The following is a 26,309-nucleotide window of genomic DNA, read 5'->3' on the forward strand; positions in this document are numbered from 1 at the left end:
TCCCTCTTCAGATTAGCATAACCTACCAATTCATTATGTGCAGTGAATAATATAGCTACTACTGTGAAATAGGGCAGGTCAATTGCTGTGAATTCCTTAACAAAATGTCGTGTCATGTGTCTTTTCATTCACCGTTTACTGTGTGCTTGGAGGGATCCATCTTCCTTTCTGACGTCTCCTAGCTTACAGCAAAGAAATGATCAGAAATGTAGGCAGCAAAGCACTCAGATGTTGAAAGACAGAGGTCCTTCTGGAAGCTTCACTGATTAAACTGTGAGCTGCATATTGCTGAGACTGCAGCTATGAGTCAGATATTTAAGATAGGATCAAAAATGTTGGTTCAATGTTTCTTGCATGAGAAAAATGATGGGAATTTAGGCCTTGGTGTGCATACTTTCTTGTATTTTTGCATATTTAAACAGTGAAATTTCCCATATATTTTTTCATTCTGTGCTGTGCTAAGATTAGGATCTTCCCTATCTCTTTTCTCAAGGAAACAAGCTTTTCAAGTGTGCTTTCCAAAATAACTTCAGTAGTCTTTCAGTAGCTACCTCTTACTGCTTAATAACCAGATCAGTTATGAAGGAGAGAGAACACTGCCTGTAAGAGTCAGCAAAAGGAGCTGATGTTAAATAAGTTTTCCTTTCGTATGTTAAAGAAAGGATGACTTCTGCTTTTTTTTTTTTTTTTTTTCTTATAATATCATTGTCTATTTAGTACCTTATTCCAGGAGTTTCACTGAAATTAATTGGACACGTAGGGGAATAGAAAAGTGGACAACAGGAATAAGGTTTACACTTGTCAGCCTAAAAAATCTGAATTATACTGAATGAAATATAATCACAAACTTCACATACTTATAACAGGAATCACTGTCATGAAAGATGACTTAGCTGTTTATGGAAATTGTAAGCATGCATTTCCAAACATTAGTAGAGATTTTATTGGATTTTTAGAAGAAGTAAAATAAATAAAAATCATTCCCAATTAATTCACTTCAAGAAGGCTATTCACTTCAGCAGGATTTGGGCCAGGCCCCAAGTGATTCAACTGACTTTGTTCTAGTATTTCTAAAAACATGTCCTGTAACTTTAAAGTGGGGTTATGAAACTGAAGGTACGACTACAACTGAAAATATGGTATTTAAAATATTTAATTTATAATATCTTTAATTTTTAAAAATCTATGAGAAATAAAGTAGGAAGGATATCTTAAACAGGAATCATACTAATTTTTACAACAAAAGTCAAGCTAGTCTATGAAAGAAAGAATAATCATAATCTTATTTGTTGTCAGTTAGGCATAGGACAAGGGGGAACTGATTTAAACTAAAAAAGGGGAGATTTAGATCAGATGTTAGGAAGAAATTCTATTCAGAGTGTGGTGAGGCACTGGCATTGCTGCCCAGAGAGCTGTACATCCCTGGAGGTGTTCAAGGCCAGGTTGGATGGAGTCCTGGGCAGCCTGAGGTGGAGGGAGGCAAACAGTCCATTGCAGGGTGTTGGAATTAGAAGATATTTGAGGTCCCTTCCAACCCAAGCCATTCTATGAAATTGCAGTAAAATTACCTGCATGCTAGAGGTCCGCAGAATACAGATATGTACCTGAAACCAAATATCTCTTATTTTGTATGTTGAGAAATTTGTTGTCTGATTTTAATAGCAATACTGAATTGCTCTTTGAGCTAATGCTGCAATACTCCAACGTCATTACCAATGTTTTGTTTTTTTTTAGACCTAGGTAAAGAAAATCACTGCAGCCTCTTGCTCTTCATATGTATGTTCTGAGTCAGATGTTTCTCTCCAGAAAACCCTGTGAAAGGATTCATTGGTAAAGATCCAATTGCAAAATCTTAGTCTAAAGTAGTGGTGGTTTCTTTCAACACAGAAAATAAGTGCAAAGTGCATGTAAGCGTTAAGTCTACTGGTAGTGCTACCTCCCTGTCATATATTTTCACTTGATAAATATTACTTTTTTCAGCATTACTTTTCACTTTCCATATTATGAGGTTTATTTATGTTTGTTATCTCTTCAGTAATCTGACAGATTTTATTTTCTGGTAGCCAAAATTTCATGGTATCTCTGCAATCTTTGCTAAAACCCCTTTGTTTCACCCTAATTTTACCAGTCTTATAGTGTGTTCATCAAATACTAGTAGCCATCTATCACATCTTTTCTGACTTAGCCAAACTATATATACAACTCTTTCATTACAACACATGGAAAAAGGAAAGACAGATGAACCATATCTGATTATTTCTGCATGAATAAGGTTTTCTTAGTTAAACAGAGAACCTTTTTATGTGGGGAAAAAAAACCACCAAAAAACATGCAGATTATTGGCCCGTGTAACTTTATTTATGAAGTTTTCGAAAAGTTCATTATTGACTGACTTGTCTGTGTTGTAGTGTTGTTGCATTTTATTATGTACATATGTACTTGGGAGCCTTGGTAAAATGCAGATTAATGAACCATTCTGATAAATACTTGCAAACAGCTTTAAACTGAGATGGTTGCTCTGGTTGCATAACCACCCATTCTTTTTATTTCAAAAAAGAAAACTCCACTGGAGTGGATCTCTATTTGAAAGTTGTCTTTTTTTTTTTTCTTCTTTTTTTAAGGTTATAATTATCCTAGTAAGGTGCTAACAGCACCTCGGAGTCATTCTAGTGCTGTACATTGTGTGTTCCTAGGCTTTCAAATCTTTTGTTTTTAAATTACAAACTTAAAAAATATATATAGTAATTAAAAATTCAACATATTCTAGTCCTGTATCTTGTTTTCTGAGTTTCAGTCTGGAGCAAAATTTTTGAAGTTATAAACCTTTGAAAATAGGGTTTTACACCACTTTAGCTATAGTGATGCTAGCAAAGCAGTATAGTATACACCAGAAATAGAAAACAAGATTAGAGATGACATTTAGGACATGAGGAAAAATAACTGTGTTCTGTTCCTTTCCACAGCCTGAAAAAGACCTTCTGGTCTAAATATCATCTCTAATCCTATTTTCTATTCCTATCATATATTCAATTAACCTATTTTTAAATTATTATTGACACCAATTAGTCACATTTTCAAGTACCAGATCAAATTGTGCGCTCCCCAGCTACTGTCACGGTGATGGGGAAAGGGACACTGAGACTGGTCACTTTGTAATATTTCTGTATGAAAGACTCAGTCCTGAAGCTTGCTGGATCCTATCCCTACCAGCTGCAATGATAAATCCATTATAGGAAGTCTTTCACTTGCGCCAGAACAAGGAGCTGCAGGGTTGTGCTGATATGCAAACCATTTTTTCTAACGGCAAACTAAATGTTCACAATTAAATAGAATTATCCTGGAACCTCTGGAAGCCATAACTGGGATATTCTATTACTCATGAGCAATGATTTTCACAACCACTTCTGGAATAAGTCGTATCTTCCCTCACAGTTTAACCTCCAGCCAGGGATTTTTAACTGAGTCCTTGAATACTATGAAGTAAAAATGTCACTGAACACTAAGAAATCATTCAGTATGTCTCTGTGGCCTTCACCACAATTCCTTGGTGTTAACATTATTGGAAAGGGCTCCCCACCATTGTGCTGCCTCATTTATGTTTGAGTTTGAGACTTGGTTTACCACTGTTGTGAAGAAAAGGTAACACCTAGATTGAGATCAGTGTGTCTAGCTAACCACTTACTGTACTCTTGCACTAGCTGAGAAACTCTTCAGACTTCATAGTACTACTCTAGCAGAGCCAGCTTCCTTCTGCTGGAAAGTGGGGGTGTCCCTCATACTTAACACTGTTGCTCTGAAGAAACACAGGAATCCTGGATGCCTGCAGCACAACTGTGAGGCCATTGACATGTGCATGTCTTGTAATGAGGAGACAGGAGTTGATGTGAAGCATGCAACTCTGCCAAGGCCTTGGTGGAAAGCAGACATTCACATACAAAGAGACTCAGTGTTTCCTCATAGAAGTAACTAAGCTCTCAAAGTAAGTTTTATAGTCCTCAGTGTTTAACTCTACTTCTTTCCTTAGTCAGCTTCCAACGTGAAACTATTTCTGTTCCCCATTTCTTGCACTGCATCATGCACATTTGATGTCTACAGTGGTGCTACAGTATTGCTTTGCAAGGATCTTGCAAGCTCCAGTCAATGTGAAGTACAAAAGGGACAATAAAATTATTATTGAGGAACAAATGCAACTGCAATTACTTCTTGTACCCACCAGGATAATATCAATAGGAAATAAATATCCTTGGGAAGATCCAACAGAATAAATCTATCCTGTCTATATGACTGGATGGATAAGGTAGAAAGTAGTACTATACCTGAACTGCATTTTCAGTACTTATCAATTCTTACTGCTGTAATAATAGTAGACAAAGCTGCAGGGAGCTACTGCCCGTTATCCAAGAAACATACACTTTCAAAGTCAGCAATGGAGGCGAATTAATTGCTGAAGCAACTGCTTGTGGAAGATGCTTTGTTCCAGTGTTGTGAAAGCTGATATTAATGTAGAGATAAGTGTAGCCTAGTCTGTTCCATAGATTATAATAATGTATATTTTGTTTGTATAAACAGTGTCTTCTTGGCAGATCTTCTTCTGCAGCCAACAGATTTAGCTACTAAATGGTCATGGAAATATGATTTGAATTGCTCTCCATACTGCTGGTAAGTGGCCAGGAAAACAATTCATATCTACTATAATCAATGATTTAGTTTCTGTGGAAAAGAAATAGGAAAACTTGTTGATTTGTGTAGATGTTTTGGATTTTAATGTTCAGAAAAAGAGATGAATAACAGTTACTCTCTAATGATACATTTTAAAGCCTATTCTGAATTTCATAGAAAACCTGGAATATGAATGATTTGATAAATTTTCATGCTTATTTTTCAATGGGATTTTGACTTCATTATGTGCACAATACCTTACTCAACTTCACTGTGCTGTTTATAGATATAGGAAAATGTCTTTCTTTAATTCTTAGGAAATACAAATGCTCTTTTTAAAATGTTTTTTCTAGTGGCTACATTTCTTGCTGAACAGTACTTTCTGCACAAGCCAAATGCATGATATAGTCATTTGAAAAAAGTAGCATGATATTTTGAAATTGCTTTAGTTACTGAAGCTGCTGTGACAGGCTGGTAACCACAGTACTTGTTCATGGGCAACAACTGGGAGACAGAATGTTCTTCCAAAAACATGCTCTTGGTCATACAGAGTTGCAAACGTGAGATGTGAAGAATGGTTGGAACAAAGGTCTATGTTGGGAAGGCAGAACCCTCCTCTTCAGGATTTAATTGTGCTGCACATGGAGTGCTAAATTATTGCAGGAGACATGCTGAACTCACCTGACACATCAGAACGCTACATCACACCAATCATCATATTTAATTTGTGACGGTCTCCAGGCACACTCCTGACCTGCAGGGCCAGAACAAGAGTTTTTGAGAAAATATTTTCTAGGCACAGAAGCCAAAAGGAACTCTGTTAAAACAGTTCAAGGCAGCGAGAGGGCAATTCATGGTAATTTCATTGGATTCAGGCACAGTGTGATCCAACGTTACTCTGGTTTAAATGCTTACATGAGTTTCTATAACAAAGAACAGCTTAACTAAAATAGATTTTTTTTAATATTATTATGACTTTAATGAAAGTGCACAGGTAATTCTTTCCCAGCTAACTTGAGATGATCACTGTTGCATATTGTTGGACACATCAGAGGAATGCAAAGCAAAAATTACAGCTGCTGGGCATAGATCTGCAGCTTTCAAGATTGCACCAACCATCCAAGTCCTTCATCTTCTCAGAACCAGAGAAATCTTGTCTATGCGCTCCAGCACAGGCAAATAACCTTGGAAATACTGTAGCAGTGGGTCACGTTAAATCAGTGCTAGGCTTTTTTGCTTTCTTGCTCTTCTGCTGTTCTATATTGTCAGAGGCAGCAGGAAATTAACTGCAATGACAGCGTACTAGGGAAAAGACATGGCGAAGTTTGCCTCATTTCAGCAATAGCTCTGATTTTCCAACAAACTTAAATTTGAAATTCACTGGTTAGGCAAAGCCAACCATCCTACTGACAATGCTTCCTAAAGCACAGACAAGCCAAAGCTGTGAGTTTTACACAGCTCTAGGTCTGACTTCTCCAATTCTAGCAGAACTTCATGGTTTCCTGCTACCTTCCTTTCTCTGAAAGTCAGTTATTATTTCTTAGTGTTTTATTTCCTTCATGAGTACTACAGGGACATGGTATTGAAAGCTCAGTCACAATGTGCATACATAGACTTCGAACTATCTCATTTCAACAGCATGCCCTGTGCTGCTGTCACATTGCCCGTAAAAGTCAATAGGAAGAATGTTGCAATACTGACTTGTGAAGATTTACAGCAACATTCTTATGTGCTGATCTTTTACTAATGCTAATCAGAAGCTACTTGAAATCATTGAATTGTTGTGCTAATGTTACAGTAAAACTAAAAAGAACCCAGGAATTAATCACTGTATTTCTTCCCAAACTTGGTAGACTTGTTGGCTGGAGCTGTTGACTGTACAGACTTGCATTGGCTGATGGTCTGTTTTCACTTTAGACTCATGCTGGCCAATTCCCCTCCTTGGTGAACTTTTACTTTAGTCATCTTAGGAAGCAGCACTACTGGGAAGCAAGAGAAATACTTCTGCAAGAGATGAAGATTCGTGTCAGCACAACACTGCTGAGAATTCAGAGTACAGCTGCACGAATAACCTCATATTGTTTTCTTGGGGTCCCTTTTGGATCAATCCTCAAAGCTGGCCATCAGCTAATACATTCCTAAGTTACCCTGATTCATGTCAATGCTCCTGAGAGTCAGTTCCTTGCTGCTTTGCCTCTCTCACTTTCTGTGCCTGAGACTCTTCACCCTGGAACAAATATTTGAATCACAGTTTCACAGATGCCAGGGAGTGCCTTAGCCAGCACAAACAAGTTGGCAGCATTTCTTTTTCTAGGTCAGTGACTCCTTGGCAATTCAGATCAGGTTAAAACACCCTTAATGGGAAAAGAGTCTGTCTGTCAGTTCAGGACCCATAGGAGAAGAATCAACTGATTATTCTGAAGTCCTATTCCACATCATCAGACATGAGACTCCATAAGATAAGACCCTGGGAAAACAAATAAAGGAGGACCAAAGCCCCTTCCCATTCATTTTAATCTCATTTCTCAGCCCTTTCTTTTGATACCATTGTCTAAAAATCTAAATCTCTGCACAAATTCTTGAGGAAACCCATCTTTAGCAAGGACAGGTAACAAGGTGCATGCTATGCTGCTGACCTCAAGAATGTTTTGGTAGAAGTTGCTGATAGGCCTTCTCATGTTCTCTCTGTGCTGCTCATTGCAAAAGGAGGGATTTTCTCTTTGGTATTAGTAAAAAACCTCTCTGATTTGCAAGTTAAACAAGTAAAAAATAAAATTTAAAAAAGCTTGACACGTTCTGCCAGATACAAATGCACAACTCTATTGGGATTTTGCAGTATTTTGATCAGAAACAAGTTATAACCTTACACCTTTAACTCTTAGAGTGAAACTGATTTACTGCTATTGTATGTTCAGAATGTCACCTAAGAAAGACACTGTGACTCACGTGGCTACCAGGCCATGCCAGACCCTGTAGTCTGGTCTTAGTTTCTCTCTGAACATCTGTTAGGGAAAATCAGTGACTTTTATTCATTTCTAAAGTGTATTAATAATAGTAATACTATACTGTAGTGAAGGTTATTTTGTATAACTTTTAAATGTTTAATGAATATTCAATATATTGTCTTAATAAAACCATTTTCACAGTAACAATTAGCAGGTTTTTAGTGTCTGCTGTGGTAGATGCAACAGAGGGTAAGGGCTGACTTGTCACATTTTTGAATGTAGAAGGTAGCATGTAGAGTTGCCACCTTGGTTGGGGTTAGTCTAAGGGTGTTGACTGAATAGTTGAGAGCTCAGCTGTGCCAAGTAGATGAGCAGTGTGACAGTCTCCATGCTAATGTGTCTGCAGGAATTTGCACAGGGGAAGCAGGGCACTCATGAGAGTAGCAGAATAAATCAAAGTGTGAAAGCAATTGCAGTCAAATGTCGCACCCAAGCAGTCAGTGACTTGACATGCTGTTTGGAAATAGGTTGGGTTACCTGTCAGTGTGGCATTTTCTTTTGGTTGCCAGAGAATAATGTTATCTGAGGATAAAAAGTAAGGAGCACAGATGGCTGCTACACATGCTTGATCCTCTAAACTCTTATCGCAGCTAATTATTCCATTGACGTAAATGGAACCGCTCCTTTGAATAAGGTCTGTCTTCTCTAATTCTTTTAGGATTGAAGTACAGTTTTTTGCATTCTGTGTGTAAATGTCTGCACAGTTTAAAAAATATATAACATTATTTGGGGGAAAAACTGTGTTTTGTGCCTGACAGTCACTGGGACCAAAGTCATTGGTTAAGACTGCAGGTACAAGTATTTCTTGGAAACGTTACCTCTGCACTTTCTAAACCAAGAAACATATTCAGATTTTATGTATTTTCTTTGTCTAGTAAGCACAAGCCTGGAGTCCTCTGCCTGATCAGCATTTAATTCTTCCCTTTATTTTGTATCCAGTAATTGAAGACTTGCAGAGCAAGAGCAGAGTTTACCTTGTAAACAAGAGTAATACAAAGAAAACTCATTAAAATTTAGAATCAAACATTACTTCTTACCTATTCCAAATTAGTTTATGTATTATAGTGAAGGTCACTTATTCTCTTTTGAAATATTGATTGACTGAGTATGAATCATTTTTATGGATGCTATTTTTGTTGTCAGGCAAGCCTTTGTGCTCTGAGGATAGAACAGAGGAGCATGCAATTTGAGGGGTTTTCCTTACCTTCACTAAAGAAACAGCCCAGCTGACATCAGGAACATGGCAATCAAAAGAGTAAGCTGCCTTTGGAAATCTTGTAGCCAGGACTTGACTTGAATGGGTAAATTTATAATGCCACTGCCTTGTCACTTTGTAATTTTGGCATGGCAGCTTCTTCTTGCCCAATTCCTCTTTCACGCCAGCTCTTCCTCCTGGAGGTGATGTCATTATCTGCGTATCTCTAGATGCAGAGATAATTTATGTTAACCATGCTCTTTACCACATTTCTACAAGAACCATTCCTCTTCCTGGCTTAATGCCATCACTTTTGAAAAGTACCATATCCTCAGTGATGCAGGACAATACCCCTTGTCTACTTTTTCTACCAAAAACTTAACATGTCCCTTAGTCCCCACAATTTCCCACTACTCTCTATTTGACTTTCTTTTCCTCCTCCTCTTCCTGGTTCTGTTGGCTCCATGTTTCCACCTCTCCCTGTGGTTTTCCTCCTCTTTCATCATCCTGTCCGTGCCGTCAGCGATCCTTAGCATAGGCATACTAGGAATGCTGGGAAAACAATGCTGTAAAATGAACTCTCACTATTTAGACTGGTTTCCAACTCATTCTTTTAACAGGCATATGGTGTTAATCTAAACTGTCCGACACATTAGTGGGAGGGAAGTCACACCCAGAGGATTATTAAAACATTTTATCTGGCAGATGCCACCATATTTATTGATATGAAATTTCCCTTCCTCCATATAAGCCACTGAAGCCTCCCTCCGAGAAGTTATTTTGAATTTGTTATAGCTATATTAAAATATTTTGTTAAACTTCACTAATTTCTTCTGGTGCTAAAGTCTGCATTCCTCTTTCAGGAAAAGTTATCACTAAGGTCAATAGGATTTTAAAATAATGAACGACTTGTTTATTGTGTTTGGCTAGTTGAACACATTATAACTTTATATATAATTGCTGAAGGCTACATATATTAATGTATACTCATATCTATATGTGTGCATATGTATATTTGAATTTGAACTCCAAAATCTCTATTTTATATAAAATATTCCTAAAGAGAACACTTAAATTCAATTAATACTGACACATCAAAGTACTACAAAGCAGGGCCAAAGTAAAGTATTTCTTGAATTAACGTTCAGATATTCCGGCAGTGTGTAAGAATGTAAGCCAAAACTGGAAAGCATTTATACAAAATTACAGGAGATATCTGAAGAAAAAGTATCAAAGTTTCCTTATTTGTCTTTCAAAAATACTCTCTTGAATTGGGTGTCCTACAGTTTTAATCAAACAACCAGAGCCAATACAAATACAAAGAAAGAGGGTCAAAGGCAATTTAAAAAACACCCTTTTGGAAGAGTAGAAGCTTTCTGTTTGGTTTTAGTTTCACAGAGGAAACTGCATTCAATTCAGTCAAGCACTGCGTTTTCAAAAATTTTGTGGTTCTGGCTTAATTCCACAAAAGAGAAAAACTTCAAAGTTAAGGATTGAGCCTCCAATATTTGGTCACAACATGACACAGTTGCGTAAAATTAAGGATGGTAACCCATAGTGATAGAAGTGGGGAGGGAGTGATCTCTGACTCTGGATTTTCTTTCTTTTGCTGACTGAATCATAACAAATTCAAAACACAGATGAATTGGTTTTGCAGCTGTCTTTGCTTTTTCTTTTGCAAGCAGGTAAGAAAAAGCCTTCTAGGAAACCTGCACACATCTGTTGGTAACTAAACTTTTACTGATGATTTTATGTTTCTCAGATAGGTACTCGACTTAACTGCTCTTTCCTGGTGACCTGTTTGGTGTCCTTTGTTTCTGCGGGTTCTTATGAGCAGCCTTTTTTTTCAGCTGGCTGGCACGGGACCATGGCCATCATATCCAGTGACAAGCAGTACAGAGGTATGTTGTCCTTCCTGTAACGACCTCAGAAAATGAGAAACAGTGAGGAAACATCTTTCTTTAATATCTCTATTGATAGAGCTTGGGAAAGTGGGCAAGTTTTAGGCTCAGAGCCAGCAAGATTTACTGCAATTTTGTGTAGCAAGTCAATGGATACACAGAAAAGAACTTTTGGGAAGAAGAAAAATCACACATGTTGCTACATCTTATAGGTTAAAGATTTTCCATTGCCATTCTTTAAAGGAAAACTGGATTTTGTGAGAATATTTTTTCCCAGAAAAAAAGTATCTGCTTTCTGTAGAAAATCAGGGCTATTCATCAGAAAGCCAAACACCTGCAAGCCAAATATTTCTGGCTGAAAGTACCAGTGTGGAGTGCTGCTGCTGCTGCACCTCTTGGGAGGATGGCAGTTTGGTGCTACGTTTCCATGCTCTTTGTTACCAGACTCACAAGTGCCACATCTTTGTTGCTTTACAGGACTGTGTTCAATTAGGGACAGGAGGTTATGTGGCCAAATGGCTGAAGCATGCGGCAGCAATGCTGCTGTGAAGCAGAATCTGGATGTGAGCTGATTTCTCCCTTTTCTCCACATGCAAGACTTAGGGCCCAAGCACAGGCAGGCTGGGGCAGAGTGGATGCTCAGGCAGCCGAGGCTCCAAGATCAGGTGAAGTAGGATTCTCCTTCAATGCAGCACCACAGAGAGCAGAGATGTCCAGAAGCATCTACCATGTGCACAGCTAGATAAGTATTTCTGAGTAGGAGTTATCAGACAGAATCTCTGTTATTTTACCATTATAAAAAGAATTCACTTGAGCTTTTCCAATTGAAAATAAATTAACCAGCTCTAATAGCATTTGGAAAGCAATGGGCCTGATTGGTCTGTTTAAACTCCAGGAGGTATACTGACACACTGGGTTACCTAGAGCTGGAGTTTCATAATGCATGAAACTAGTCAATTGCTCTAACAATTACATATTTTTTTGAGAATTGTATTTTGGTTTTGGTCAAATCTAGATTTAAAAAAAAAAAAAAAAGTAAATTGTTGGCAAAACAAAAAAATAATTATAATCAGGAAAAGCATCTTTTTTGTTCAATCCAAAATATTTAGTTCAGCTTCAAAGAAAAGCTTCATTTTTTTGTCTTGGACCATTACACACGTTTTAAATCTTTTTTCTTTTTAAATCTAGGCCAAATTTAAAATGGACAGCTAGAAGTCTTTGTTTTGAAATTGAAGTGTTTTGGCAGTTCTAGAATGAAATGCTCCATTTTGAAAATACTAAAATGAAGTGTTTTGACATTTCATTTTTCTTTCTCTGCATTGTTTCATCTGGATCTACTTGTTAAATTCCATTCAAATTCAGGAGGAGACCCAGTGCCTCTGAAATGCCTCTGTGTGGTATATTTATTATTTGTCAGAAAGCAGTGAGTCATTAAGCTCTGCATCAGTTCAACGTTAAATAACAGGAGAGGATGCTTAATAGGGAATTGATTATATACAGCTATGTTTCTCCCTCATAATTACTGTTGTTAGAGTGAGCACCCAGCAGTGTGGAGCCACTTCAGGAAGGACACAGCTTTCATCCATCTGGCAGAAGAGGTGGCGGACAGTTCCCAGATCCTTCAGCTGGTGCTGTTTTCTCCCCTCCTTCAAGTAGGTCAGTCTTCTTCCTCTCTTAGTGTTAATGTAAACCGTATGTCTTGTGCCAGTGTTTCTGTGGCTGTTAGCTAGAATGAATAGACAAAAAGAATGAAAAACTTAGTTTTCTTAATTTTCTGGTTGCTGTATTCAAAGAGCTGAGATGACCTCATAAGAATAGCTGTAAATTATGATGAAGTTGTAGTCTGAGAAGTGTAGATTGATAATGATTGAGGAGCAGTCCTGCAAACCTCCTTGGTGCTGCTTATGTTGAGTAACCAGAAAATGACCCCTGGGGGAAGAGGTGGGGGGAGGACAAAAATGTGCTAAGTAATGCTAGTGACACCCAGGAAGTACTGAAGTTTCTAAGACACAAGGCAGGATCTCCATGTACTTCTTCCTCCTGTCTGGAAAGATATGGTCTCATTTTAGGAGGCAGGCAGTGGAAATTCATGTGTATTCAGACAAGGAGCAAACTTGAGTACTCATTCTGTTGAAATACTTGAGAAAGCTTTCAAGGAAGAATTTTTGATAAATGTTAGTATATGAAGTTGTTGCACTTCTGATTTACTGCATTTTCTCATTAATGAAGATTGAAGTTGGGTATACTCCAACTCGTTTGAATATGTCTAAAAGCTATTCACCTGCATTGGAAGTAAGCAGCTGGCATACCAAGTTTTCTCTTTTTGGGCTGCTTAACTTCACCAGGGCTATTCACAGCTTGCACTTTACTAAGGTCGTTGGTATCACTGTTACACTTTTTCTATATTACATGAGGATCAAGTTCCAGTAGTTAACAAGTCAAAAAATATTCCTGGGGGTGGGAGAGGAACTAGGTAGATGAGTGCATTCCACATGTCCACTTTATTTCTGGAATTACTGCTCTCATCCATGTGAGAAATAATTGTGATAAAAAATAGGCCTGACCTGCAGTACCCCCAAACCCAAAGAAATGCTTTTGCAGGCTGCACTCTGAATGTTCCACTCCACTTTGGCCAAGGCACGATGGGATCTCAACTGCTGGCTGCCACTCAGTGTCTGGACACTAAATAGTCTCTGGGCCAAAAGTTGCACTACTGTAATTAGAAATAGTTACACAAAATCAGTTTCTCAATATCTATTCTCTTGAAATTCAAAGCCAGATTTGGCCCACCACATGGACCAAGTTCAATTGAAAGGAAAGAGCTGTATTCTGCTCTGAGTAATGGTGAAGTAGAGGAGAATTAACTCCTTTGGTTTTAACTGGCTTCAGACCTTGGGTCTCATACTGACATAACTGTGCTGACCTCAGTGGAATTGATCCTAATTTATGCCACTGTAACTGAGAATGCAATGTACATTGTTTAAATTCTGTTGAGCATGTCTTCTTCCAGGATGGAAACTATTTGCAAACTATACAAGCTCTTTCCTAAGATTGAGCCTTTTCATATCTGAGATTCTTGGTGGGGCAAGGGTGTGGGGATAAGGATATAAAGCACACTTTGTGTTTAGTGCTACCTTGTATACTTTGAATCCCACAGTGTCCTGCAAAATTATCACTGCCTTCTTAGGAGACTAGAGGACTCCTGTCCTTTCATCATAATATAAAGAATATTTTATCCCTGCAATCACCCTGAAGGAGGCAGGGGAACACCTTTAGGAACTTAAAATGCCAACATGTAGTGGATACACTCAGGTTTTTTAGATATATGGACTTTTGTACTATTTTATTTTATTTTATTTTTTTTTGCAGCGTCCGCTTTTCCCATTGTTACACATTACATTTCTGAAGCATGTGTTAAATGGGATGCTGTGCAGCTGAAAGATCACACGTCTCAAATGCTCACTTGGCTCTCCCATACTGAACTGACTGCCTGAGTTGCAGCTCTCTGACTAGGGGAATGGTTGCTATACTCTTGGAACACTGTAAGTTTTAAATACAACATAAAGGAGCCTCCATCTTGCAAGAATAATACACAAACACACATATATATACACATGTGTGTGTATATGTATACGCATATATATACAAACTGAAAAGCAACTCTGTCTTCCTTTTCTTCCTTTTTTCAAGCTGACTTCTTCCCATGTTAGCAATGAAATTTGGCCAGGAATCCAGCACGCCACAAGAAATCAAGTGGTGACCACATTAAGCGTGACTGGCAGGGCAAGGTTATAGCATGTATGATATACATACACTATGCTATAGTGACCTGTTACAGAATTAGAGGCTGGGAGGTGTGAGGCTGGGTCAGATAACCTTATTGCAAATGAGGCACAAATCAAAGCTCAAAGTGGCTTTGGTTTTACTCTTTCAAGAGGCATTTATTGAGAACTTCTTATTTTGAAAGCATATTTTGAAAACTTCAGCTGCAGGGTTTGTAAGTTACCTTCCAGGATCAAGTTGTGTACCTGTGGCATACTCCTACTTATCTTACCTTGTTTTGGAAAGATTTATTAAAACCTCCGGTACAAAATGACTGCTGAAATCAGGCTGTCAAAGGTGGAGATGTTCAGCTGTGGTAAACTAAAGCACTGCATCACCCAGCAAGTAACACTGTAGGGATGTTGGATCTTTCCTGGGAGGAGGCTTCTCAGCACGAAGTTAGGCATTCTGTTAAGAGAAAAAAGAAAGATGCAGGTGAATTCTTTACATAATCAATGAACTTTCTTCATCTCTGTGCCTGAAACACTGATATATGTATGTATATATTTATTTATTTTGAGATCTTCCTATTCATTTGTCTTTCACAATTTTAAATTTCACTTACTTCCTAGACTTAGCTGCCCAAGAGAAACTGCCAATTTAATGTGGCTCTGGTGGGGATTTAACTTGGTGTTTCAAGGTAAGGTAAGCAAGAGCCTGGTATTAAAATAGACACGAGACATAGCACATAATTCAGCATCCAGAATCACACTGAAGCACTGTACAAACTTTCATGTCTGAAGTGGCATATTAGAAGGGCGCACTGCTCCTCACTTCAGTGTAAACTGGAAAGGAAAGAAACTTTTCAAGACAACCAGAGCAGGGACTGTAAAAGGTCTTGGATGTCCCATCCCCTTACCAGGTTTAAACATATTCTAAAGAAGCTCATTCACTTACACAGCTTTGCCATGGTCCACATCTTTGCGTGATCACTTGTGATTTATGTCACTGTAAGGAGAGACAACCTAACTCTCTCAGCCCACATGCAGCTGGGAAAAAAAATATATATATATATATATACACACATTAAAAAAATAAAATAAAATTATATATATATATATAAATAATTTATGTAAAAATTTTTGGAAGATATTACTGAAGTCAATGAAAAGATAACTTTCTGACACTTCTAAGTTTTTGTTCACACACGTTGAGTAAGGTCTAAGGACAATTAGGATTTAAGTGCTTAAAAGGTCATTGCTGCAGCCTTGCTTCATTAACACAATACAGAGCCATACACTGGGCATATGAACCAGATCATTATTAGCAGAACACTGAGCAGGGAAGTGCTTTGATTTACCATACTCATTAGGGAGCTGTGTATGGCCCCCGCAGGACAGAGGTAGCAGAAGCACTCCTGGATGCAGAGCACCTTGGGATTACTGAATGCCAATCCTTGCAAGCACTTCTAGATGAGCAGGAGTTTGGAGCACTTCCTGTATCCTAAAAAGCTTAAGATGCTGTGAGTATAAGTGGTCATTTAAGGCATTTGGGGCAGTCCTGACATACGTACCTCATTTCTGATTTTCGCCAGCCCAGCCTATACTTAAACCTCAGTAAAGGAGCACCATAGCTTCTCAAAAAGCAAGATAAGCCTATGATGGCTCTTAGCATTAGAAAACTTCTCCTAATGTCCAGTATGAATTTTTCTTGCTGTCAATTATTTTACTATCAATTACTTCTCTCATTATCCTCCAAGCACATGGAGATGGAATTTAGGAATTCATTTATTTGTGTGCAGACTCTTAACTCTGTCATCTCTTCTCTACTTTAATTATCTTCACTTATTCAATCTTGCCTTTTCACTTGTACTTACTTTCTGTATGTTTGGTCCTTCTCAGAGCTCTTACCTAATAGCACAGTTACTTGCAGGACATGCTTAACATTGGACCTGAGGCCCACCAGTGCCCTGTAACTTCCCTTAAGGCAGCCATGTAGTTTTTTCAGTCTCTCTAGTAGGACCACTTTCAGCAGAGGCGCCAATGTCTATTTTCACCATTTAATTAAAAGTGAAAGCAGATGTACTGATGATAAGAAAAGCCGGGCATTTAGCTGGCATAAATTGGTTCCACATCTTAAGTCTATCAACAGCAGCTCACATGAACTAACCATGGTAAACCTACCAGGTTTACAAATGCCCTGGCATTAAAACATCCAAGCATCCTGATCTGTTTCACTCCAAGTGCTGATTTTGCCAACTGCAGGTTGGAACTATACCATCTCTCTTGGATTTGTGTCTGTAAATCTAAACCTGCCTTGCTGTTTTGATGGATATAAAACTTTGGTTTATGAATGCTTGTTTAATTTATACCAATTGTCTGACCAGAAGCAATCGCTGCAAGAAGTAGAGCTAAAATCATATTAAATCCTCATTCTGCTCTATTTTTTTAATTGTTTAAAATCTTTGCTTAAAAGGTTCTAATTAATTATTTCAGTGTTATCAACATGCTCTGACAGTGTACTGTATTCAGTGTCATCAGCTCTGATTAACTCTAAAAACACGTTTCTTTGATTTAAGACTTCGCAAAGCATTCATAAAGGTATCCCAACAAACAACGTAATTCAGGTAAACACATAGCACAACTGATTTCACAGATATACCAATTAAAAATTAACAAGTGAAACCTGAGAAAATAATGTAAATTAACAATACTTTCAAAAGCAAAAATGTTTAACAATAAAATTTGGATAGTATCTTTTCCATTCTTACCATTTTTTTTGGTTGGTTGTTGTTCTGCTCCCATATTTTCAGATTTGCTGATCTTCAGGATTAGGCTTGCCTGTGGGGGAAGAGAATAAATTTCTTTTGTAGATGAAAATATTTAGTTGATTAAATCATATTATTCCATTTAAATTGTTCTTATTTTATCCAGCTTGGTCTCCAGAGTTGTTGCTGCATGTTTTCAGATATGCTTTGGTCTTAAGATCAATTCACACTCTGTACAGCAGAAATAGCATATTTCTTTCAATTCACAGAATCGAAAGATTTGGAAAGATTTTGAGACTGACCAACAGTATCATCTATGGCAGTCCTATATGCCAGTCTATTTTTATTGCGGTCACAACCAAAGCCTTTCAGACTAGAAAGGATCATGGAATAATTTATTCATATTATCCTATGTTTTACTAATAACAGGAAATACCCATTTGTGTTTCTGTTGTTTAGGTGTATTGGTAAATTCCCTGCCTTAGTATGGTATGGAGAAAAGACAACCTGGATGGATAATTATTCACAATGAATTTGATCCTTATCTGCAAGCTGACAAGGTAGGTCATTCCACTTCATCAAAACAAACTAATAGCTGATCACAGAGACCACATGATCTCTCCTGCTAAAGCTAAAGTACTTCTATAGAATCACTCTTCTGAGCACCATCACTATACTTGCTATTTGCACTTGTGTTGGTAATAATAAATAGAAATGCTGCAGCTGCCCTTCAGCATTGGCATTTCCTAGTAGTTTCTGAAGTTCACACCTTGCTGTGGTGAATGCTCTGAGGAAAGACTAACAAAATAGATTGTTCTTGTTTTGTTAGGTTGGTTGGTTTGGAAGTGGTTTTGTTGTTGCAGTTTTTTGTGGTTGCTTAGAATGGACCTTTGAATGGAAATACAATAGCTTACAGAATTGGGTTACCAGATCAGCAGCTCATAGCTTGCATTACGCAAATATGAGACTGAGAAATTATTTTGTAATGAAAGCATAAACTATACAGAAGGTAATGGAATGCATACAACATAAGGAGACACTCTCCAGTTTCCAAGAGATTGCATTTTTTAACTGCTTACAGTGTTTCTTCTAATTTCAGCGCTGTAGTTTCAATTGGCCAAGCGTTTGTTTCCTTCTGCTCACACAAAACACCCAGCAATACTCTGAGACAAAAACTGCACTTGTCAGGTGAAGGACAGAAAGTGTAAACTGCTGAGTAACAGAGGCTAGAAGCTCTGTTAGGGCCTAAGCTCAAAAAGTCCTGCCAAAAGTAGGATAGGTATTTGATGAGTTAATGTCTAGTAAGATTCAAGTTAGACTTCAGCTTCTGGGAAGTGAAGATGAATGCCAATGTATTAATTAAAATTAAATAAATAAAAATAAAATCTCCCACAAAACATAGTAATACTTAAAGCTAAAACTAAAAATTAGGTGTAGATTTAACTCTTTGTTGAGAGGCACTGGAAGAACTCACAGCTCCTTCCAATTCTGCTTTCTGATCGAAATCAAGAACTGAGGATGCATTTTTCTTAATTAAATGCAGCATGCAGATCTGTGTGTTGGTACTTATTTGTCGTATTACCTGAACTATGCTCTGTAAAACCACTTCTGTGGCCAACTCTTTTATGGGGTATTTCTAGAGTACTCACTTTTGTAATGAGCAGTCATTGAATTTAACAGTGGGACCAGCCTCTCCCAAGACATCCTCTATAATTTGTTCCTTAATTACTGATTTCTAGCAAAGACTTCTGTTATTTGACATGGACATTTTTATCAGTCTATAAATGAATTACAGTATTCATCCAATCATAAAATGACATTATGAAAGCAGCTTTTTTGCTGATGTAGGAGTTGCTTGACATTATTCTGGTAACAAAATTTGACTGGATATATGTTTTGACATCTAGGAAACAAGGACACTGATGGAAACCGATGGATCCTATGTCAAAAGAAAAACAAGAAACCCATAAAGCAAAAAACAGCAATAACAACAACAAAACCCCCCACAGCTGGCTGCAGGATGACAGCCAGCAAACTAATAGGTGAATTGTAAAGAACTCCATTCCCAAGGGGCAAAGTCAATAAAGAAAGGACTGGAAAAAAATAGGGAAAAGTGAAGACAAGCCAAGGCTTATATTTCTTGTAAAATTAACAGAAAGGAATAACAATGGGAATTTTAGAATTGAAAAGACAAAGGCTGATGAACAGTTAGTTTTATCTAGGATAGTTGACATTCAATACTCACGTTTCTATTTGTGCTATCCCCTTCAAATATAACTGTGCTCATAAAGCTGACTGTCTCATTATTAAGTGTCCTTTGTTCATGCTTTTAGTCTCTTTCTTAAATTTTGACATAAACACGTTCCAGAATAGTGTGAACAAAATGCCATCCCCAGGAGGACTAGCATTTGTAGACAGGTTGTGCTGTGGACATTTCATTTCAGAAGCCAAGACCTTTTCTTACTCCCCTCAAGAAATTTGTAAACACTTCTGCTTTCACATTTATAAAATGTACTTATACATAATCTCCCAGATCTTGGAGACAAAAAACATGTTTTGGGAATCAATTATGTACACATTTTCACATATTTTTTTCCATTTTGAACTGAGCATTTCTACGTATCATAGATTGGTCGTTTTTCTCTGTCATTGAGTGATGATATGTCATAGGTAAAGGATTTTTGACAGTGCTTAAAGCAGAACTGTGATAAATAATGCAGCGCCAAGACTTCAGTATTAGCACAGTCAACAAACTCCTCAAAGTAAATGATAACATTTACATATTTTACCACCTGCTGACACCATGTTTCCATTTGTACTGACTCCAGTAGCAGACTATTTCTAAAGCCATAGAAAGACTTGATTATTTTGCTGTTTTTGAGCAGTCTGTGAAGTCCTTGAGCAGCAGATTTTGGAAGCTAAAAGACTGGCATGGCTAGTACATTCTTAGTATTCTTTTGTATCCTGTAGTCAACTACTGTTGACCACTGCTGGATGTAAAACATATATTGGGAAGTTACACCTTTGGCCTTCTCCAGAATGGCCGCTCTTGCTGATGTATTCTGGGGAGAAAAAAAAACAAAAACAACAACAACAAAAAAACCCACTACCAAACAACTTACAAACAAAACCCAGACAACACTCACACAAATTAATAAATAACAAGAAATGATCTTGTTAGCAAGATTCTGAAAGCAAAATGCTGAAAATCAAGCAAAAGAAAAATAGAAGTTTCTGTCAAAGTGACTTGGCTACATTTTCCTTAGTTCTTGGCTAGAACATTTCCATTGATAGAGTTGCTAAGTGCATTCTATTTACAAATATAAACACTTGATTTTGATCAGCAAAAATGCATCAGCACACTTGAACAGTGTCAATGATGACATAATTACACTCATAATTTCCTCTCTGTAATGATTTTTAAATGTCAGCAGTCATTTTTTGTCTAATTGTAGCTTGCATGTCAGCACTTCCTCTTAAAACAGCATGTTTCTCTCTGCTGGAATTTCACACCTCTCCACTTCACCAGTGAAGATAATGCATATGATATAGAAGTTCAGGATATTTTCACTTCTGTGCTGTTTTACTATTTAACATCAAGCAGGCAGAATGAAGGTGTTTTTTCTTTTCTTTTTTCTTTTTTTCTTTTCCAAGTGCAGAGTTTAATCATCTAAGCTGTAAATAAGTATTTGATTTTAATGAACAAATCAAGTATTCATTTATTTTGCCTCCCTGCTGTTGCTGTGCTAATAACCTGTTTATAAGTGTGGACGCGTGATAAAAATATTCTCACTCATCTCTGTTGCATACTTACTTACTAGAGGAGAAGGCTTATCCTGCAATGCCAGACAGCTTCCTGCTCAGTTCAGTGTTTAACAAACTGTGAAAGCAGGTGACCCTTTCTCTGCAAAGACCGCCTGCTTAACGATGTCACTGCTACTGTCTTATGCTATGGCCTAGAAAGTGACTTATGAAATGCAATTTTGCATGGTGCCAGGCCTCAGGATACCACAGCATAACAAATAGGTGCATCTGGAGTTCATCTCAGCCCTCTTCCTCTTTTCATAGATCACAGACCATGTCATCAAGTCTATGGAAGTGTAGCACTTGTGCAGTGAACTGGAAGCTCTGCATTGAGGTTAGCAGCAAACATTTTCCACTCATCTGAACATACGCTGGAATTGGAAATGGGGGCCAAAGAGGACTCCTTCAGTCCCATTTGCTCACACCTCATTCATGTCTCTGATAATGCTTAACTCTAGAGTTTTGGAGGTAAAGCTTATATTGCTGGTCTATATGTTATCAAAATAAGTAAAAAGCCATAAGGAACACATACTGAGAAAACAAGTCATAAAATCATTTTGAGGTATCTGATAAAAAAAAAGAGCACTGTTGAGTGCTTCTGATCAAACTCATGCATCAACCCCATTTATATGTTCTAGTGGGTCTCTAAAAGATGAATATATAAATAATGTGCAGTTGATGTGTATGTGTGCTTTTCTGTCTAAGGCCCATGATAACTTCAATTATTTTGATAATGTCTCTGTAACATTAACACCACAGTTGTGATACATACACAATGCTGTGTACATGCCTATAGGCATACGGTGATCATGCGTATGTTCACACAAATGAATGCTGTTGACCTACTTGTCTAATTCTTTGTTATTTATGCCATGTTTTGTATTTTACACTTTCATTTTTTTTCCCTTTTTGATTAACTTGGCGCTTCAGAAATTTTCTGGAGCAGTTGGAAAGGACAAGAATTATTTTTAACAGGCATACCTTACCGGTCTACGTGTCCAGGAGTAGAGACCACTTGAAAATAGATACTTCTGGGTCACCCTGCTTGGACTGTCCCCAAGGACAATTTCATTAAGAAAGCAAAGCAAATTAAAGAAACTAGCAACCAAGCAGTCAAGAGGCAAAGAAACCAAATTCTTTGAGCACTTACTTCCAGGGAGAATATTAGTCCTGAAGATCTGATGCAGGGTATGCAGTGCGTGACACTAACTTGTTTGTATTTATCTATGTGACAACAGGAAGGAATCAAGAACTAGCAACACTAAAAGGAAACAGACTATAAGAGATGGACCTAGAAAATGAGACACTCATCTAGAACTTTTTCTCTGCCCTTTCCCTTTCCATTTTTTGTACTGGAAAGAAGGAGAAAGTATATATAATTTAAATTATGTGCAGCGTGCTCAAAGAGAAGTTGACTATTCTGAAACTTTACCACAACATTTCTGGTCCTTAGAAGAAAGCTCCACTTCTATTACAACAACAACAAAATTATAAAAAAAAATAAAAAATATCCCCAAACAGAGTAACACCTCCTTTCCTGAGCTAAAGCTAAATCAGGAAAAGGGAAGGGAAGGAAAGAACCATTCCTGGAGTTCCTGACAGTTCCATGTGGCTTGTTGGAGGCAGTGAAAAGGATTTGCTTTAGGCTAATAAGGTAAAGAGGCTACTTTGAAGAGCAGGGCCATCTGTTTCTGCAGAATAGTAGTTAAACATATCCGCTTGTCTGTTTGGATATATCTTTACACCTGCAGAAGACAACGTGAACACTATACTGAGTTACCTGAAGCTCAGTTACCCTGGCTAGGCATTTTGGAGTTAATTGATGAGTCTCAGAATTTATGGTTTGAACCTCAAGGCTTCAATGACCTATAAAAGGCAAAATACTTGTCATCATTTTAAGTTCTCATTAATTCCTCCTACCTCCACTTAAAAATGAGGAAATTTAGAAAAGGAAAGGAGAAATTAAGTTTTCCATTTCAATTAATCAGAAATATGGGGTTATTTCATGTTACACACAGGAATTAAGTTTATGTTTGCCAACATTACAGACTTAAGCTTTCCTATATATTCAGACAAATAAATAAATGATGCAGAGAGTCAAACACATTGTTCATTTAGTGGCTGCTGGTGGTAGGTTCAGCATGTAGGAGTACAGAAACTGTCCTCATACCAACTGAAATAGGTATATGTCTTTTCAAAGTAAGACTGTTACTGGCATGTCATTCATGACTCAGACATGCCATACAGGGCATTGGCTTCTGCTGCATCTGAAGGTGCTTGACATGTCATAGAATCATGGCTCAAGTTTTTCAAGTTTTTCTCTCAGAAAATGATGCACATTAGAGCTAACAGATGAAAAGGTCAGTTGACTTGCTTCCTATGAACTTGAATTGAACCTCAACCTTAGAAGACGGGGCATAAAGCATAAAGACAGCTGAATGGTAACCATGACAACAGTATTTCCAAAAACCATACTTAGACAAATTGAGATATACCAGGTGGGATAACAGCATTTGTACATTTTTTATTATTTGTGTTACTTTTCACTAGCAGCAACGTAAGTTATGCAGGTCTTTCCAGATAGTCTTTTAATATACCTTTAATGCTTTTTGCTAATCTTACAAAGTCTGTGCAAAATGAACTTGGTCAAAATATTTTAGATTTAGATACAGTCTAAAAAATATTAAGTCTCATTTATACCTGTCCTTCTTTTGGCAAAACTTGGTGCTATTACTATAGGTTCCATTGAGCTGTTGTATTGCATATAACATTTTCATATTTTTGTGACAAAAAAATGAGAATTTTCATTTGTTTCATAAAAATTGCTACCAATTTTTCAAACACTTCACTGTATTAAGTAAGTGAGACAACAGTCTAGCTAAATGTCATATATTTTTTCCTTAGATTGAGCAAACTTGGTTATTCCTTAGCTTGGACCTTTGTTGACACCGAAGTAAAATACTTTTTGTCTCATTTTTTTAACCTATTTTAACCCAACCAAGTTGCCTTTTTAATCCCCTTTTCTCTAAGTTGAGAACAGCTCTTTCCATCACTTTGGGAATAAAATATGTTTAGTTTAGTTAGAAATGCCAAAGGGGCACTTTCTAGTCTGTAATTAATATCACAGATATTTCTGCTTCCTACACATTCCTCCAGTGAAAGGTTGTGCAGAGCAAGTAACTGAATTCTGCGTGTCCTGTGGGACTACATTGGAAGCTACACACTCCTCTTTCACACACTGAACAAAAGTCAAATTCTCATTTGCCAGTTTGTTCCCCATCCTCCAAGGTTTGAAAAGATAAAGCTATAGGTGAAACACTGAGATCTCAATACTGATGATCACAGCTTCTTGGGTAGTATCAAGATAAGACCTGCAGAATTGATATGGCATCTTTTGATATTACATTGCTTTTCTAGTTTCTTATATATTTACTTTATAGCATAGACACTGTGTTTTTATTTATTTTGAGACCTAATTAATTGTAAATATAATGTTCTTTTCCCTAACAAAACTAGGGTGTTAACAGTTCAGGTACTATCAGATGCATATATATACATATATATGTGTGTGCATACATATACAAAAGATTATAAGATGTATATGTAATACATTTTTTTATGTATTGACTGGACTGCATTTTATGTATATGATCCTTTTAATTAGCCTGATGTCTTTGGGATCAGCCACTTCTATTATATATCACACACGAGAGATAAATGTAGACTTAAAGTGCAAAACCTCTACTTCTGCCCTCGTAACGTATATCACTTTGAGTTCACCTGATACACTGTCTAGTCTATGTTAAAGCTTCTCTCACTAGCTATCAGTCACACCTTCTAATCCACTCCACTTTGGGATCTAGATTTGCTTCCATCTGTCCTGCCCTAGGCAGGTGTGCTTGCAGTCACAGAATAATGATTTAAGCAAGGCTTACCCATCCTGCAGGGAGAAGCCTTAAATACGATCTGATCTTTAATTTGACTTGACCTCCACTGTCTAGATAACCTGTTTGGCTTTTCCATCCTACAGCCAGAGTGTAAGCTAACACCTAAGTAGTAGGATACACCTAAGGATAAAGACCATGCCAACATTTCACTATACATTCAGCAGCTTGTTGTATAGATACCACTGTAAGAAAATGCCTGAAGTTTTAAAAAGAGCTGTCCAAAATTTGAATATGCACAGCTCTCCTGTTCTTAAACACAGGGCTCTATTTCTTGTCCTTTCACAGAATCACAGAATCACCAAGGTTGGAAAAGACCTTCAAGATCATCCAATCCAACCATCCACCTATCACCAATAGTTCTCACTAAACCATGTCCCTCAACACAAAATCCAACTGCTCCTTGAACACCTCCAGGGCCGGTGACTCCACCACCTCCCTGGGCAGCCCATTCCAGTGCTTGACCACTCTTTCAGAAAAGTAATACTTCCTAATGTCCAGCCTAAATCTCTGCTGGTGCAGCTTGAAGCCATGAAAAAGAAAGGGGCTAAAAATAAAGGGACTAAAAATGGAAACTTTCTTTGCCCATTCCCATTGCTGGTTCTAGTACATGCATATGTTAGGTTGGATCAATTTTCAGATGAAGGACTGACAATAATTGTTGGGTGTGCCAATGACAGTTGAAGCAACAATGACAACTATCTTTCATTCATGTTATTTGACTAAATTATCATTACTTCAATGTGTGGAACTCTTTCCTACTTTGGAGAAAGAAGGAGTAGAAAACCCCATAAATATTACATCTCACACACCACTTTATCTGGTCCTTATTGCATGAATGGTAGTATAAAGTCACTTCGAAAGAGTGCTGTGGACACCAGTGCACATCATTAAGTCTCCTGGTACTGAGAAATTCAATAGCAGTGACAGTCTGGAGGCTTTAGTCAACAGAAGACCTATGGCAAAAGCAATATTGATCAGTCAAGCTGTTCTCTTGCTGTGACACTCCCTCTGCCTGCTTCAGCCCATCTGCTGGCCTGGGACTCTCTAGGGACATGTGCTATTGCAATGGCAACAGTTTGTGCCTGATGCTTGGCACCATGGAGCCTGCAGTCAGCTGTAACTGAAGGCTGTTCAAGCCATCTAGCAGAAGTGCAGCCTGGAATTGGCCTTGACATAGTAACTCTGGGTGTCACCAACACAAATTGCAGATTAAGCCTGTTTTCATCACTAGACAGCGTCATCTTATTCATTCCATCTTACATGCTATTA

General features: G+C 37.6%; 2 long non-coding RNA genes across 2 annotated transcripts in view; one reads left to right on the forward strand and one right to left on the reverse strand.

Annotated features, from left to right (window-relative positions):
* LOC125697466 (uncharacterized) overlaps positions 1-21,339 on the forward strand; it is a 199,812-nt gene extending 178,473 nt beyond the window's left edge. Inside the window, exons 7-13 of the long non-coding RNA XR_007378805.1 lie at positions 1,735-4,659; positions 8,808-10,760; positions 11,238-12,416; positions 14,130-14,302; positions 15,155-15,222; positions 17,749-17,849; positions 19,197-21,339. This is a non-coding gene — a long non-coding RNA (uncharacterized LOC125697466). The remainder of the gene's footprint in view (positions 1-1,734; positions 4,660-8,807; positions 10,761-11,237; positions 12,417-14,129; positions 14,303-15,154; positions 15,223-17,748; positions 17,850-19,196) is intronic.
* Positions 1-26,309, reverse strand: part of LOC125697467 (uncharacterized) — a 49,234-nt gene that overhangs the window by 8,191 nt on the left and 14,734 nt on the right. The window contains exons 4-8 of the long non-coding RNA XR_007378806.1: positions 17,293-17,362; positions 15,480-15,571; positions 14,815-14,990; positions 8,869-12,486; positions 5,341-5,413 (exon numbers count right to left, since the gene is read on the reverse strand). This is a non-coding gene — a long non-coding RNA (uncharacterized LOC125697467). The remainder of the gene's footprint in view (positions 1-5,340; positions 5,414-8,868; positions 12,487-14,814; positions 14,991-15,479; positions 15,572-17,292; positions 17,363-26,309) is intronic.

Source organism: Lagopus muta, chromosome 9 (genome assembly GCF_023343835.1).
Source record: "Lagopus muta isolate bLagMut1 chromosome 9, bLagMut1 primary, whole genome shotgun sequence".
Classification (NCBI taxonomy): Eukaryota; Metazoa; Chordata; class Aves; order Galliformes; family Phasianidae; genus Lagopus; species Lagopus muta.